Here is an 18,485-nt window from a genome sequence, read left to right as displayed (position 1 = left end):
GACATAATCAGGTGGGTCAACCAAAGGATGTGAAACTTTCTATTTCAATATATGGGCCAGAACAACATTGGCAAGATCTCATTGCTCATTCTGTCTAAGGTGGCAGCACCAAAAATCTGCTATGTTATCTTTAGCATGTGCCCTGGTATATTTTGAACTTATATAATGATAGTGGCTAACATCCTAACGAAGGAAGCAGGTATACACCAGGAAGATGTGCCCATTCCGTGGAAAGCTTCTAGATTACTAGAGGGTGAGGGTAGGGATTTTCAGCAATCTCTGCTTTCTCTGGAAATGGTTTGTGCAATATGAAAATATATACCTGAGAGCAACCCTCAGGGACATATTTCTGGCTGGCACAGGTTCCAGTTGAAGCAGAGACTGCTGTGAAATCCTTCTCCATCCTTTGCACTGTGCAGCTAAGAAAGCTCTCTGGCATGTCTGCTTCCTTAGCTAGGATGTCAGCCAACATAAACTCAAATTTGCAATGCTCTTCTCCAGAGGCTGTAATCCTACGCACACGTACCTATGCACATGTACCTAGCAATAAGTCCCACTGAACACAGTGTGGTTTACTTTTGAGCAAACATCCATAGGATCGTGCTGTCTTTCTGCAGAAATTTTTGAGCTCACTTTCTTTAGCAATTTGCATATGACATGCCCATTTTTTTCCTACAGTTTCTGCACCACTATCCATATTGTTTATGATTTCTTTATTAACATCCTAATTCAGCTGCAGTCTTGCCACTTCTGTTCCTCCTTTATACTGCCTGTTTAAATAATCCTTGTTTTCTATGATTTTATGGCCAATTATTTTAGTTATGTCTTATTGCATAAGGCAACTGATGCGTCTACATTTTTCCAGATGGAAAAGACCTACTGCTGCTTTGTACTAGAAGCTGATAACTGGCTGCTAAATAAACTAAGTTAAAAATTTCATTATTTTAAAAGTTACATACCTACACTGCTTTATTTTCCTAGTTTCTGTCATAACTATTAATTTTTAAGAGTACCCTTCATCAACAACCATAACCTTCCAATAAGTGTCTCTTGCTTCACCTGGAGAGATTATGGTGCCAGAGGTAATAAACTTCATAACTGGAATATGAATGGGCAGGTTTGATGCACCTGCATAGTAAAGATTAGAATGGCTCAACAGGCTAAAACTGCTATTCATTCTGAGATATTAGTGTCAACTGGAACTTTCTGGGAACTGAATTATTGTGCAGTGCAGTGTTAATATTTCTACATTGTTAATTTCTGTAAACATCCACCTAACTCTAGACAAGGACATGGAAGTTTCTTCTGTGGTGGCCACTAGAGATGTGCATGAATTGCTTTTTGTGATTAGATTTGACCTCAAATTGAATCACAAAAAACCAGAAATGATTTGTCAAACCAGCTGCCCATAGCCAGCCGGTTCTATGAACTGAACCAAACCAAAAATTTGCAAACAATTTGTGATTCACCCATAGGGAACAATAGGGAATGCAGATCACCTCATTGTTCTCCATAAGTACGTCCTAGGGACATCAAAGTGGGCTGGGTGGTAGGGCATGATAGGGTCTACCTACCAACAACCCACAAAAGAAACAGGCAAGCGGGCAATTATTATTTTTTTAAAAAAGTTTTCTCCCCCAAACCCATAGGCTCCTATATGGGTTTAGGTTAAAAAAATTTTTTAAATCACCTGCTTGCCCATTTCTTTTGTGGGTTGGATGGTAGGTAGCACCCATCACACTGTACCACCCAACCTACTTTTGTGTCCCTAGGACCTAACCATGGGGAACAATGGGGTGATTCGAGTTAGCCATTGTTCCCTATGAGTGGAACAAGCAGTGCACACACTTTGCATCCCAGCCTTGAAAAACAACACTGCAGAACAGAAGCACACACAGCCCCCTCCCGTACTTAGAACAACACATTCTGCCAAATGTACAGTCCAAAGAAGAATCACTGACCACCAGCCACAGTGCCTGTGCTGCAGTAACAATATTGGCACAAGCTGCGCTCTCTCACACAGCTATGACTCCTTATTTCAACAGCTGCCACAGCAGCACCCTTAGCAGCAAGCATATCCATAAACTCAACTAGTATAACATCTTCAGTCACATTTTGAATGATTGCAGAGCAGTGAGTGAAGCACAAGCTAATCTGTAGACCAGACATGGAGCTCATCATAGCAGTCACCAAGAAATATTACACACAGACACATAGAGCTGAGCTGCCAGTCTGTTTCTTGCCATAACACCATCTCACAAACAGACCAAACCACAACTCAAGGATGTCAGGCACTCACGCAAGCTTGCTTTGCCTTTGTCAATCTGAGGTCCAGCAAAACCAGATAGTTAACAGTAAGCAACTAAAAGCAAACTGCAATTATACGTACTCAGTGCTGAGAAAAACTTCCATCCTGCCTGCCTGCCTGCCACAGAGAGACAGGAGGACAGAGCAGTCATGGCCTGATGGACCAATCATCTGACAACAAATAGAGCTTATATTCTTACCATGAGAAGAAGTCATCTTTCTTCTCTTCTTCTCTAGCATAAGCATACATCCCTTCTTGCCTGCCTGCGGTCCTGGGCCCTGGCTGACAGCCTGACACATGGGTGTCATATGGGTGCGATATAGACAGTCTATCCATATCTCATCATCAGCCATGGTGGTTGGTGCGTGCATGTCTGCATGTGTCAGCAGCACTAATGGATAGACTATGACACATACAGGTTTGGGATTGGCCAGGGTGCGGTGAGCTGCCAGTGGTATTGCAGTCGGTGGGGATGACCATGGGTCACTCACCCTCCATGGCCAGCTTGGGATAGCCCAGCAAGGTAAGGTTACCCTTCAGGAAGGCCAGCCGCTCCACCATCTCAGCATCCAAGTATGAGCGATGGGGTCTTACCATACCACCGGCCAGGCATGGAGAAACCCTCTCACTCTGGATGCTGGTTGATTGGCAGACTTGGTGATGCATTGCCCAAAACTGGATTCGTCTCCTGGTCTGCCACCAGATCTTGCAGGTTCTGCAGCACACACTGCTCTGCACTGCTGCAGGTCTTGATGGGCTTCTCCCACCCTCGCCAAGGTGCCAAGGAACCCTCTCCCTCATGAACCACTGGGTGGAATGTGGAAGCAAAATGGCTGGCTCACTTGGCCCTGCCAGGGATGCCAGGCTGCTAGCCTGCAAGTGGCAGCAATAATACTGCTGCTAGGGGTGGACTGTGCACTAGTAGACACTCCAGCACCCTCCCCCAGTAGCACTCCAGCCTCCTATCATCAGCTTGCCTAACCTCTGCAACCAGGAAGTCCTCTACCTGGGTAGCTGGTCAGGGGTGACTGCTTTGCCCTTCATCTTTGGGTCACATAAGCAGGGCAAAACATGTTCTGCTGATTTACCCAATGGTGTTCTGAAGCTCTCCATCACTTCAGTCCTCAGCCGACCTGCCAATGTGATTGCTTCTTCAGAAGAGTGAAGCACATCCCACACAATCAGGTACAGAGTGTACACCAAACAACGGATGGACACAAGCTGACCCTGCTCGGCTGCCTTCATGATGTTGGTGGCCATAAACCCCCAGCAAAGATTTGGCTGCCTGGACAGCCAGTCCCACCACCTGGTGATTCATGGCTGCTGACAGCTCATCCACCGTGTGGTCAGTGTGCAGCACCCCCACATGCAGCACAGCCCACTTGTTCTTCTCTGCATGGGAGGGCTGGCCATGCCACCACCAGCAGATGTCCCTTTGCTCTCCTGTCCCCACCAGTGCACTGTGAGGGACAGGAAAGCAGCATGTCTGCAGTGAAGTTCATGCTGGTGTCAGGGGCTACTGTGTGAAGCCCTGACACAGCCTTCACAAACAACATATATATAAGACTGTGGTGCACACACAGAAGCTAGAAAAATTACCACCACCCCCCGAATAAAGAAGCAGGCTTTATTTGGGGGCCCCCTGTTTTTGGAGGGGTCTGAGCAACAATGGGGCAAGTTCAAGGGAAGGCAAGGCAAAGTAAAGCAGGGATTTACTGTGACCTCTCTCTAACCCACCCCTCCTGTTCTACAGTTCTGCCACCTAATCCCTCCCTTCCCTAAACTAGGGCCTATTTAAAGAGCTGAACCTGATCAAGATGCTGTGTGTGTGTGTGTGTGTGTGTGAGACCTTCTGGCGTCTTCAGCTGGGGGCTTCCAGTGGCATCTTCTCCTGGAATATGCCAGTTCTTGTCCTGGGCTGAGCAGACAGCAGGACTCAACAGTTGGGAGGAGGGCAGGCTGAAACCAACCATGCACCCACCAACTCACCCAAACAATAGAAAAAGAACCCCTCCACCAAAGGGAAACACTCAGAGACAGTCTGGGCACTAGACAGAAGTGACAGCACACCAGCCTGCAAATGAATGAATGAATGAATGAATGCAGTTCAGGCAGTGGTAGCAGCAGCAAAGAAGAGATGCAGCTTGGGGCTACAAGAGAGAGAGAAAATCCAGCACAGCACAAGCTATAAGCTTTGCGGGGGGCAGGAATCAAAAACAATAAGTCTGTGTGCCGAGGGGGAAAAAACCGACACAAGGAAACAAATTCCAAGCAGCACCCAGTTAAGCCACTAGTTAAGCCAAATTAAAAATAATTAGGGGGGATCAGCACAGACAGCACCCCAGTTATTAAAGCCAGTGGGGGTGGCTTCAAGTAATAATAATAAAACAAAATTCCAAGCAGCACCCAGTTAAAGCCACTGGTGCTGCTGGTACAATTTAAAAAACAAAAACAACAAAAAAAACAAACAGATATAAAAAAAATAAATCAGATGTCAATGCAAATATAAAGGAAAAATAAACAGAGAGACAGATATGCCTTCAGAGTTTGGCACCTTTGTGTACCTTCAGGACCGCCTCTCCCATACAGCTTTGACTTGCACTGTGAGGTCGTCTCAGGTGGGCCTTCTCAGAATTCCAGGTCCAGGGGAGGTGCGTGGGACCCGGGCTTGTGGAAGGGCCTTCTCTGTTGCAGCCCTCCCTTATGAAACACCCTGCCTCCTGAGATTCATAATGCCACCTCCCTTCTGCCCTTTAAGAAACTTTTGAAAACATATCTATTTTGCCAGGCTTTTAGTTTTTAATGTCCCCTCCCTTCTCCTCCCCGCTTCCCCTCTTCTTCTTGTTGTTGTTTAAATGTATGTAAACTGCCTTGAGTCTATGGAAGTCAGGCGGTCAATAAATGTGCTAAATCAGACAAACAAACAGGCAAATAAGCAAGCAAAACCAGCAGGCATTCTCTGTCTCACTCTCCGATAACTGGAGACCAGCCAGCCGGCTGGCCCAGACTGCCACTCTGCTATCATTGCTGCTGAAATCTCTCTCTGATCCTTCTCTCTTGAAGCACAATACAACAATGTCTCTCTCTGCTCAAGCAGGCCCTTAAATATATTTTGAAGCTCCCTCCTTTGGCCCTCCTGCTCCCTCCCCCCCACAGCCAATGGGGGCACAGTTGCCCATGCCAACACTTGATTTGAATGACAACAAGCCACTCAAGAAGCAAGGAGATCTCAAGCCAGTTGGAAGCCAGTGCAAGAAAACCAATCGGCGATTGAAAAACACTGAGACAAAATGGTGCCCCCAACACGAATAATGCAAATTGATTCGCAATAAATCAGGAGTGGTTCGACTTGACCTTAAATCAGCTCCTTCATTTAAGGGGTGATTGTGGTCAAATCTGCGGATTGCCCCCGATTTGTCATGAATCAATTTTGTGCAGGAACTGAATTGCACACCCCCAGTGACCACATCAATTTCCACTTTTCAAAGGCATTTCACAGAGGTAACCTTTCACCACAGTTTTGCTACTACTGCCCTCTTCTGCTCTTTCTGAAATATCCATGTCACAATATTTGGAATCAGTTTTAAACTAAAATTGCACCTGGTCATCTGCTTGCAGTACTGATGGAGGTCTGGAGCCTAACTGCAACCCTTAACTACTCATTCACTCTGCAGAAGTCGTGGGGAAACCTTGACATCTGATTATGTAGAAATCCGTGTTTAGGATTATATCCTCAAATAAAAAGTTTGGCCTTAGAAATCAGCTTCAACTTAAGATAAGGGGTCATGTTCCGAGTCTGTTGCTTTTTACTTCTGAAGGGTCCAAATAAAGTCTCCCACTCTCTCAAACCAGAAACATGGCTGATACATGTTTGATGCTGGAAGCAGGAGCCTTGTATTGTCTTCTTTTCTCCCCTAGTAATGTTTACTAGTTTAAAAACATGCCACATGACCTACTTTGTTGCCCTCCTTTGAACCGGCTCTAGTTTATCAGTGTGAGTCTTAAAATGTAGTGGTCAAGACAATTCTGACTGTACCCTTGCTTTCCGCTTGATCAATTCCCCCAGTCTTGCCTAGATTCCTTGTGTTTCTCATCCTGCTCATATTGGTTATTTAAATGGTGTACATCCTATTTGCTTTCATTGGAAGAGTTTAGAATGCTAAATGCTGTAGACAGGGACCCATCTTTTGCTTGTTATTCTGTCAAGCTTAATGTATGCTGATGCTGCTATATACCTTTTTTTCCTATTTATTATAATTTTATATTGACCAATAGGTTAGCTTTCTGAAGAGTAATCTTTCTTGATGTAATGCTGTTATTTTCTTCAGCTCAACAAATACAATTTGCAATTTATTTTCTCATTGAATGTTTTCTATTTCAGCATGTGTGTTCAGAGCAGTGGTTTAGTGCTGTTGGGACGGGGATGCACTCCTGAAACATTTTCCCCTCCAGGGTCTCAGCAGGGACACAAATCATTTGCTTTTAAAATGGAAATTATACGCTGCTCTTGCTATTCCAGCAGTTTGTTACTGTGATGGAATGTACATGTAGGAGCTGGAGAGCGAGTGCATGAGTGTGTGTGTTGCTACAGTAACCAGGCATGGAATGTTTAAAAAGGAGGACACTTGGACAGGAGGAGATAGTTGGAGTTAGTTGGAGTAGGAGTGTTAGAGCTGATTGTTAGGAGTGAGAGGCTGGACAGAGCATAACAGAGAGATTGGTTTATGTGATCTGAACAGGAGAGATTGTTCAGGGGGTTGTGTGGGACTTGAATGGTGAATGTATGGAGGCTGTGGAACCAGAAGTATGCTGTCCAGTGCTCTGAAAGTAGGGGTGTTAAGCCTGGGAAAGAAACCTTGAATGTAAGAGGTGCCCAGAGATGAAATCTCCTAGTAACAGACTAGGAGGTCTGGGGAAATTTACTGAGCCTGGTCTCATGATCAGTGAGACCCAGTTTAGTATGGTGAGTGAGGAGAGCGGGCTAAGCCCTCTCTCCCTGCTCATGATTGGGGACGGAGCCCTGGGTGGCCAGATCGGCCGCCCACATGATTGCTGGCTCCGTGATGGAGCTGGCAGGGGCTCGGGAGCTTGGGAGCCGCACGGCCCCGGGAAGCTCCAGTATGCCCTGTGTGAGTGCACAGGGCATACTGGGGAGACCCCCGGAGCCGGGAGGCAGCTTTTTGCCTCCCCTCCGGGGGTCTACTCGCAAGTAGCTGCAGCACGGAGCCGCGATGCGGCTACTCATGATCAGATAGCCCGGGTTTGCGGAGCACTCGCTCCACAAACCTGGGCTAAGGGGAGGGCTACCGAAGCGGGTGACCTGCTCTAGAACCACTGGGCTCACAGCCGAGCCTGGTGGTTCTCATGATCAGCAAAAATCGGGCTAGGCTCTCCTAGCCCGATATTTGCTGATCGTGAGAATAGCCCCACTAAGTAAATTTCACTAAAACCAAGTTTTCTTTCTCTCTGTCCCAGTTATATCACCTTCCTAAATATTACATTTTACCAAGAAGGAAAAAACACTCAGAGGGAGTTAGTTGATGTACTTCACAACTTTGTAGAGAGGTTTATGCGCTGTGGCTTGTAGAGATCTTTATTCTAATTAGTTGTAACCAATAAACTTATTCTTGTTTTTGTTCTACAGGTTTTGTTTCATTTGTACACTGAACATATACACCTATCCTGTGCTTGCAAGACTACATAACCAAGGTGTTGAGTACTGAGAGCAGGGTAATAAATAATCATAAGGTCATCTAAAGAGGTCTGTCTTCAGTTACCACTGGTATTTCTGGTCCATGTACCTCTGGCCCGCTCAGAGGTGAGCCTTCTCTGTAGCCGCTCCTGGACTGTGGAATGCACTCCCTGCAGAAATCTGTAATTTGAATTCTTTATTGGCTTTCAGGAGAGCCCTCACGTCTGTTTGGCCTGGCCTTCCAGGTTTTTTTAATTGTTGTAAATGGTTTTAATGTGTAACCTGGTTTTTCAGGGTTTTAAAACTATTTTGACTGTTCAATTGTTGTTGTTTTATAATCTGTTTTAACTGTTAATTGATTTTAATTGTGTGTTTTTAAATTGTAAACTGCCCTGAGTCATTTTGGAAGGGAGGTATAGAAACTGAATGAATAAATAAAAATAAATAAATAATATGGTGACAGTGAAAGAAAGTAAAAACTGAATAAATTATCAGAACCTGGCAACTCAGCTGTTTTAAAACAATATAAAAGCAAATAATCTCCCTGACTTGAGAGGGGTGTCAGGGTGGGTTCAGGGCAGTTACATAACTGAATATTAGACTACAATTGATTTTATTACCATTCTGTCTTCTGGAAGAAGAGGATTCGAGAAGAGGATTCAAGGAGTACCCTCCACCCTTTGTGGCTGACAAAGCAAATTGCTCTTCTGGATGAATAACAACAACGACAACAATGAAATATTTATATACCACTTTTCAACAAAAGTTTCCAAAGCGGTTTACAGAGAGAGAGAGAGAGAGAGAGAGAGAGAGAGAGAGAGAAATAAATAAGAGGGCTCCCTATCCCCAAAGGGCTCACAATCTAAAAAGAAACATAAGATAGAGACCAGCAACAGTCACTGGAGGTACTGTACTGGGGGTGGATAGGGCCAGTTACTCTCCCCCTGCTCAATAAAGAGAACCACCATATTAAAAAGGTGCCTCTTGCCCAGTTAGCAGGGGTACCTAACTACATGAGGTTCAAGCTCTGTAGGATTAGGAAAATCTTTGACTGTGTAACAGAACTCACAAAATTATAGCTAAGTGAGAGGTGTGGCTACGGAGGCTGTCATGAAGAGTCCCCGCACTTCTGAATTTATGACTACACCATTGGTCCAGAGTGGCTAATAGTCACTTCCCGGAAATAAATGGGCCATGCCTTTCACAGGTAAACTATGAAGAATTTGGACATTAGTTCTTGTTTTTCTTTTAAGAAAAAACCCAAAGATAATTATTGTACAGAAATATTGTTCCCCACATCTTGAATGTAACACTTTTAAGTTTACCAATACATCTTACATTATATTCCTTAAATCATATTTAGCTAGTATAAATATCTGAATCGTATTCAACATATGCTTGCTGATCAGCCAGCAAAAGCATTTTGATCAAGTTTGGATAGTATACTCACAGTGATATTAGATTTGGTGCATTGCTTTTGAATAATCCTCAAACTGAAGTACAATCTGGAGAGCTTTATGTTCTTCTCCACCCCACCAATCCTTGTGTGTTTTATAGCAGTGTACTGAAATATGGATATTGAAATTTTCCCCCCAAAAGTTACTGTTCTCTAGGTTAAAAGAAAACAATCCAGTAAAATAACCACAAATTCTGCATTAATGGCTTTAGATTTTTATTAAGGGAAAGTAAAACTTTTTTTAAAAAAATCTTCCTTTGTCATCTCTGTTTTTCTGTATAGCACATCTAAGACACATTTTCCACAATTCTGTGCACCTGGCTGTCTGCCCCCAGCATGGTCCTCCAGTTTAATTACAATTCAGTAATGAAAAACAATTAGATTTCTAGTTGTCTGTAGAGGTGTTTGATTACGTTGTTCAAATGATCAGCAGTGGCAAGGGAATGTGCTAGAAGGGAAATGAAAAATATATATTCTTGAAACAAGTACTTAGAATGAAACCAAAATGGCATTTTCACAATAATGGCTTGAACAAAGATAATTTAGCATCGATTAACATGAGTAATATGACATACATTTTTTGTTTCCAATTTTCTTCAACTCACCTTGACTTTTTAAAATTGTCCTGGGCATGGTTTTTATTGTGCTGGGCATGGCTTCTTTGCCCCAGCCTCATTTGAAATAAAGCATGAAGCAAGGGGAACAATGTGGTTGGCTGCTTGGTCAGGAGGGGTGGAGTAAGGGGGCTGATGATGCAGCTCCCATACTCCTGGCCCTGCAGTCTTTGGCAAGCAACCTCTCCCTTCCTCCCTGGGCATAGTGTGAACTGTTCAGGTTGCCCTTTTGGGCACTAGGTAGGACTTTTTTTTATGTTTGTCAAATTGGCCAGTGACTGATGAGAGTCATTTTTGCCTACTTCATACTATGGCACAACATCAGGTACATGCAAAATGTGAAAATATTAGTATAAGGTTGGTTGGCACCTTGGCATGATGAGGTTCCTAGATGCTTTATGACTCATGGAGTGCTGTCTGTGGGCTTCTTCTGTCCTGCTGAGGCTACCTTAAAGGCTTTGTGGCTTGAGAAGGGGTGATGACCTATGCAGATCCCTTGGCATTAGTAGGGCCTCATGTGATCTAGGCTGGCCTGATGTGTTGCCTGGTATGTTCTGGGTCACCTTCAGCTCTTCCCAGAGCGGCTGCATCCCCTGAGGGGAATATCTTACAGTGCTCATACTTCTAGTCTCCCTGCAATATGCAACCCAGGCAGACCCTGCATAGCTAAGGGGACAAGTCATGCTACCACAAGACTCTATCCTATCCTCATAGGATCAACATCAACATTACTTTTATTAATATTTTGACCCTGCTGCTTTATTCTTCATTTCCTCTTCCCCTGTCCTGTTTCCCAGCCCTCGTTTGCCTATGCCTGCCTCCCCTGTTAACCCATTCCTTTTCCCTCTTTCCCCAGGTGTAGCCTGTGAGCCAGGGAAGCTAGTGAGGGATGCTTCACTTCTGGAAAGTAAGCAGCATTGTATGCTGGCCAGGTCAGCAAGTACCAGAGTGCTTTGTGGAGCTCTGGGGCTTGTTGTAGCTCTTGAGTATACTGCGACCCTTATTTCTGGTATGGTCTCAGAGCCTGCTGCTTCTATGGCATTTGGCACGGTTTCTAAGCCCAATGACATGATGGGACTCTGTGCAGCTTTTAAGCTTGCCACACTGTCGAGACCCTGACGTTGAGGAAACGCTACAATTATTTTTAACTATTGAGGCCAGGGATTGAACCTACAGCCTCCTGCATGCAGAACATGAGCTATGACTTCTCCCTATGCCTAAATGATCTCTCTATCCCTGCAGGTGATGGAATGATGACGAGGAACCATTGGTGGCAAGTTTCTAGTTACCACACTAGGTGGAGAGTCATTCCCAACTCTTTTGTATTTGCTTGTTTAATTAATAAAGTTTATACATGAATATAAATACATGGATATTGATATATTGCTTTCAATAGAAGCTCTCAAAGCGGTTTACATAGATATAAATAAATAAATAAAATGGGTCCCTGTCCCCAAAGGAATCACAATCTATCTTTTGTTTCTTTTTTAGATTGTAAAAATTTTACAAAAAGACTTTTAAAGATTTTTAAAATTGAAAAAGATTTTAGATTTTTTTAGACAACATAGGAAGCTGCCATATACTGAGTCGGACCATAGGCTCATCTAGTGCAGTATTGTCTACACAGAATGGCAGTGGCTTCTTCAAGGTTGAAGGCAGTAACCTCTCTGAGCCCTATCTTGGAGATGCCAGGGAGGGAACTTGGATCCTTTCTTCTCTTCCAAGATTAGCTCCATCCCCTGAGGGGAATATCTTACAGACCCTGCTTAGCTAAGGGAACAGGTCATGCTTGCTACCACAAGAACAGCTCTCCTCCCTCCACCAGCAACAGTCACTGGAAGGATGCTGCACTGGGGTTGGATAAGGCCAATAGCGCTCCCTCTGCTAAATAAAGAGAATGGCCACTTTTTAAAAGTACTTCTTTGCTCGATTAGCAGAGGAAAGTTGTGGTCCTTATGCCTCGTGCCTTTATTGGTCTGGGTGGAATGTGCATTTCTGTCTTCAGGTTGGCCTGCAATGTGTGGACACACATCAAACTATTTACATGCAACCAAACCACCTAGAGACTTTGGTAGTGGGCAGTGTACAAATGTGCTAAATACATACATACATACATACATACATAAAAACTGGACCAACAATTCCAACTTGCATTATCAAAAAAATCTGGAAAAAACTGTCAAGAGTATCCAACTTACACTATTCATGTTGTATATAGTTCACACCATTTTAAGTAGCTTCTGCTATATTAAAGTATGTACATACTGAAAACTAGAAAATTACTATTTTGCTTCACTCTCCAGAAAATACAATCCATGAATCGTCCCAATTTACAAACATGATTTCTTTATTTCCTAATTTCCCAAATTTGCTCTTTGCTCAAAACCTCTGGACAGAAGCTCAGTTAATGGAACATAGCATTTTAAAAGTAAGTATGACTGGCTTTTAAATGCTTATTTAAAAACACTGCAGTCTGGCAGATCTCCAGAGGAGATATGTCCCAGAGCTAGATGGAAAAGCCACCTCTTTGTATTTTTGCTGTCCTTAACTGATGCATGGAAACTACTGATGAAAAGTTTTCCTTGCCTGACTGTAGGAATCCTGATTTTAAAGAAAGAACTCCAAGGCATGCTGATCCAAAGCTATTTACAGGTTAAAAACCAGAACATTGTTGAACTGTGTTTGGCAGGCAACAGTCCAGGGTAGATTTCTAGTTCCCAAAGGAGGTGGGGTGTCATACTCTACATCAAATTTCAGCAAACCTAAGCCTACTGGGAACTACACTGTTTTATTCCAGAGCCTTGGGAGCTGCCAGTGAAAAATGGCTACCAGAGGCTCAAGAAGATGGAGCCAGTCACAAAATAGCAGCTTGTAAAAACATTTATATTTACATCTCCGAAATAAAGAATCTTAATATCACATCTCCTTAAATGGCCAGCAGAGCTGGGCAAAGACATGATCAAAGGCATCCAATTACCACTCAGGCTGAGACTGGTCCAGGACTAGCCACTGAATCCAAGGTAGATAATTCTCTTTTTATTTCAACTTTTATAGGGACACAAGTTGTATAAGCATTCTTAATCACAGCCCTATTTTAGAGATAGAAAACCTTAGGCACTGAGCCCATTCGCACGTAACCCTTGCTAACTGAGCCAAGAGACATTTTTTAAACTGGTGATTCTCTTATATTTAGCAGGGGGAGAGCAACTGGCCCTATCCAACCCCAGCACAGCATCCCTCCAATGGCCGTTGCTGGTGTCTACCTGATGTTTCTTTTTAGACTGTGAGCTCTTTGGGGACCGGGGACCATCTTATTTATGGATTATTTATTTTTCTATGTAAACAGCTTTGAGAATTTTGTTGAAGAGCAGCAAATAAATATTCACAGTAGTAGCCACCTAATGGCGCAGCGGGGAAGTAACTTGCCTAGGGAGCAAGAGGTTGCTGGTTCGAATCCCCGCTGGTATGTTTCTCAGAATATGGAAAGCTCCTATATTGGCCAGCAGCGATATAGGAAGGTATAGAAGATATAGAAAGGCATCATCTCATGCTGTGTGGGAGATAATAATAATAATAATAATAATAATTCGATTTCTATACCGCCTTTCCAAAAATGGCTCAGGGCGGTTTACAAAGAGAAATAACAAATAAAATGGCTCCCTGTCCCCAAAGGGCTCACATTCTAAAAAGAAACATAAGACACACACCAGCAACAGTCACTAGAAGTACTGTGCTGGGGGTGGATAGGGCCAGTTACTCTCCCCCTGCTAAATAAAGAGAATCACCAAGGTAAAAGGTGCCTCTTTGCCCAGTTAGCAGGGCAGATGGCAATGGTAAACCCCTCCTGTATTCTACCAAAGAAAACCACATGGTTCTGTGGTTGCCAGGAGTCGGCACAACTTGCTGGCACAACTTTAGTAGTAGTAGTAGTAGTAGTAGTAATAATGCAAAACCAGAGTTGAAGGGGCCTCAGGTTGAAATTTTTGAATGTCCGAATGCATGCAACCATAGTTCGGACCCAAAAGAGACCCAAGGTTTCTCTCCTGAGACTCTGATTTGAACTTGCAATTTGTAGTGGGTTTTGCCACTCCTACCTGTGGTTTGATGGTGCCAGTGCTGCACCTGTTTGATGGTGCCAAATGCTGCACTGCAGTTCCACTCTGCTGCAACCGGAGTTGAGGGAGGAAGCTCCTCCCTCGTTTCCACAGCAACTGGCTGCTGGGGCTATCCTTCAGTCCAGAAGGCAGCCAATGCAGCCAGTTCCCTCTCCTCTTTGCAGTCTCCCTGACTGCAGAGAGCCCCCTGTCCATTATGTACAAATGTGGACAGGAGAATTGGGGTGGGGAGGAGAGGGGAACCATGGGTCTGTTGTATCTGTGATTCCACATTACATGCGAATGCAGCCTCAGAGTGTTCAGTGATTCCACTACACAGAAAAATCTAACACCACCACCACCCCCGCCTGTTTCTAACCAGCCTTCATGAGTCTGACTTGAAAATGATAGTTCCAGGTTCAAATACAATTCCTAAGCCTTTTTACAGCATAGATCTATGCTCTTTGTAAATAGTTTTCTGCTGTTGATTGTGTTGCTTATTTCCTGAAGATTTAGCACTAACTAAAACAGAACAATGTCTGCAGTTGAAAACATGGTGGGCCAAATCATTGGCAAAAGCTATTAAACACAAATGTGAATGACATTAACAATCCTCCCGGCCTATGTTAGAGTAAAGGTAAAGGTAAAGTGTGCCGTCAAGTAAAACTACATAAATGCACCAGTTACTTAATAAGTGTCATTGTGCAAGTATATGAAACTGGGAAGAGACTGCTGCAGTAATTTTCTTGTCTGGAGAAAAGGGCAATCTCAACATGCAAATGCTACAATAATCTTGTGTTTGAATTGTACCATTTACAGTTTTCCATTTCATACCAAAAGACTAGATTAACCTTTAAAAAACAGCATCAAATAGAAAAAGTTCCATATAACCCCTACTGGGATAAAGATGTTATTTTCAAATGGTCTTAAGAATGCGATACAGTATAATATATAGATTATACCCAACCCCTACCTCCCTGCAACTGAATAAAATGTTTCAGGCCAACCATTTAGTGCTGGGAATATAACCTGGGTAATGCAGATTTGTCGTTTCTGGCAGTCTTGTCCCCAAATCCAGATTTATTGAGTATGGGTAAGTCACACCATTCTCTAGGTGAGAAACTGAAATCCGGTGTTTTGATAACTTTTAAAATAATGTTGGAAATTATTTATTTATATATTTTACATTTTATATCCCGCTCTTCCTCCAAGGAGCTCAGAGTGGTGTACTACATACTTGAGTTTCTCCTCACAACAACCCTGTGAAGTAGGTTAGGCTGAGAGAGGAGTGACTGGCCCAGAGTCACCCAGCTAGTACCATGGCTGAATGGGGATTTGAACTTGGGTCTCCCCAGTCCTAGTCCAGCACTCTAGCCACTAGTCCAGTCCTAGTCCAGCACTCTAGCCATGCTGGCTCACAGGAGTTGCAGAATGTTAGTTGGTATCTATCTATCTATCTATCTATCTATCTATCTATCTATCTATCTATCTATCTATCATACTTATATCCCTCCTGATATGTGTGTATCTAGGCGGAATACACAATTTTAAACACAGCAAATATAAAACAGAGTAAAAACAATTACAGAAATTTTACAGAATATAAAGTTTAAACAATTTCATGGATAAAAACAATTACACATTGTTTTAATTGCCGATATGTTTCCAGGCAAAATACAAAGTGCTGGTTATTCCTTTTAAACAGTAAGGTAACCTGAACAGCTTAGGTCCAGGTTACCTTAGAGAGCACCTTCTTCTGCATGATCCCCATTGGAGACGGACCTCATCTGAGGAGGTCCATCTCCAGTTCTCACCGGTATGTCTAGGTGGTCCATCTCCAGTTATCACCGGTACGTCTGCTGGCGACTCAGAGGTGGGCCTTCTCTGTAAGTCACTCCTGGACTGTGGAATGCAGTCCTTGCAGAAATGTGTAATTTGAATGCTTTATTGGCCTTCTGTTTGGCCTGGCCTTCCAGGGTTTTTAAATTGTTGTAAAGGGTTTTTAATATTGTAACCTGGTTTTTCAGGGTTTTTTAATTGTTCTGATTGTTTTATGGTGTTTTATAATCTCTGTTTTAATTGTTAATTGATTTTAATTGTTTTGTTTCAATTGTAAACCGCCCTGAGCCATTTTGGAAAGGCAGTATAGAAACTGAATAAATAAAATACTAATAAATAATAATAAACAGAAAAGCCTGAGAAAACAGCTGTGTCTTGAGGGTCTTTTAAGTAAATAATAAATTAAATTTTAATTAAATAATAAATGGTTTGTAATCTCCTTTTTATAGCTAAATGTATGCTGGCGCAATGTTGGAAATACAATTCACAATGGCAGAAATCCCCTTCAGTGCCGATGGTGGCCCCCATCAAGGCTACGTCGGCTCCCTGACCAGTTGTTTCCTGGGCCTGTGTGATGCTTCTGCACATTCTCTCCGGCACCATGCAAAGATGACCATTCCCAGCATGCATGCCCAGAGCCAGGGGCTCCCTTGAGGGAAACAGAACTCTTTTGAGTCCATACACCATCTTGGAAGTCATACACAAAGTGCTAGGATGGTAGCTCTTCTCAGTTTCCCTACAGAGCAGTTAAGAGAGGGCTCCATCTCTCTTAAAGGGCCTTCCATGACTGAGATAAGTGCAGTACTGTGCAGAGGTCAGCACAGTGAGAAATGGCTCCCAATTGAAGGTTTTTTTGTTTGCTTGCCAAAGTAACTTCCACTTGAAAAACAGTTAAGATTACTTGCTTGTGAAGTTAAAAAAATAGTCAAACTAACAGATCTGCTACATAGGAGAAATTGGCAATTAAGTCTCACTGATTTTTGTAGGGGGCATGGTCTCCAACTGTTGTATTTTGGGAGAAAAGTATTAGTTCAGGAAGATTAGACCCTTTTGTCTTTAGTTAATTATAATTAAATTACATACCCCTGCTAATTTGGCAAAGAGGCACCTTTTAATGTGGTGATTCTCTTTATTTAGCAGGGGCAGAGAAACTGGCCTTATCCACCCGCAGCACAACAATCCAGTGATTGTTGCTGGTATCTACAGTATCTTATGTCTCTTTTAGATTGTGAGCCCTTTGGGGACAGGGATCCATCTTATTTATTTATTATTTCTCTGTGTAAACCGCCTTGAGCCATTTTTGGAAGGGCGGTATAGAAATAGAATGAATGAATGAATGAATGAATAATTGTCTTGGGCCTTTGGTACCATCATCTGTATAAAATCTGAAGGAACTGATTATGAAGTGCAGCCACTCACCTTGATGACACTGTACTGATTCACCACCTCTTTGCTAGTTGCTTGATTCTTGTGTCTCATTGATTGATTGCAAGTCCTGTTGATTAACCTTTCACTGGCCATATTGCCTTCCTTGTAGATGCCTGTACAATTGCCAGTTTGGTGGTGACATCTAATCATTTCTAAATAACTGTGTGGGAAACCCGGAGACAGATCTTATTTCTACAGATAAACAAAGTAGGGTAGTGCACGTCTATGAATCCCCATTACCATGGAACTATTCAAGAGTGAGGCAACTGTTACCTAATTGCTGTCTGGCAATTGGCAAATTGTGATTTTCTTGGGAAACTGCCTTCTTTATAACCATGCCTCGAGGGTCCCAAGAGGGGCTGACCAGCATGCCTCATAACAATGGCATTAGCTTCCACTGGGCAATGCCTTTGGGATCCCAGTGATCCTAACTATGGTGCTTGCCCCTCCCTCCTGCTGCCACACCAAGTTGGCTCCTTCTGTCTGTGTTTAGGAAATGTAAGCAGGAGTTAAGGAGCTCTGCAACTTGTCGTTCCTGAATACACATCATATAGGGAGGCACACTCATTCAAGATATTCCTGTACAAACATGCAGGTAAGCATGCACAATTTATTTTGTTCTCCTTACTCTCAGGTGGAAGGCCTGGGTCAGAAGCTCACTGTTCAGAATGTTGCTCTAGCAGATCTTACAAGATCTTACAAAATCTGGGTACTTCCTATAGATACAAGACAGTAGGGCAGTTCACACAATTGGCATTCAGATATGAAAAGCCTCCTACCCTAATTTGTGAGCACGGTGACCACATTATTTTTTATTGTGATCCGCCCCGCCCCCCCAGGACCTCATTCAGTAGCTGGTGATGGGTAGGGCATGCTGATTAACGGATACATAATTTAAAAACCAGGAACACGTAAAGCTCCTGAGTTAGGATGGGAGGCTTCTCCTATCCTAATGTCAACCAGCATCCTCAAGCATAATAAAACAAGTTAGTTTCATTCCCCCCACTCATGAGATTCAGCTTGGAACATAATATGGGCCCTCCTGGGCACATAT

At 43.2% G+C, this 18,485-nt stretch overlaps 1 long non-coding RNA gene across 1 annotated transcript; it reads right to left on the bottom strand.

The window, feature by feature from the left end:
* Nucleotides 1-9,727: 9,727 nt before the first annotated feature.
* LOC128322335 (uncharacterized) lies at nucleotides 9,728-18,190 on the bottom strand. Its single transcript, XR_008305668.1, has 3 exons — nucleotides 18,060-18,190; nucleotides 17,423-17,591; nucleotides 9,728-9,904 (listed from the first exon to the last, which is right to left on the bottom strand). It is a non-coding gene; the product is annotated as an uncharacterized LOC128322335 (long non-coding RNA).
* Nucleotides 18,191-18,485: the final 295 nt, after the last annotated feature.

Source organism: Hemicordylus capensis, chromosome 4 (genome assembly GCF_027244095.1).
Source record: "Hemicordylus capensis ecotype Gifberg chromosome 4, rHemCap1.1.pri, whole genome shotgun sequence".
NCBI classification, from domain to species: domain Eukaryota; kingdom Metazoa; phylum Chordata; class Lepidosauria; order Squamata; family Cordylidae; genus Hemicordylus; species Hemicordylus capensis.
This window is presented reverse-complemented; position numbering and strand designations above follow the sequence as displayed.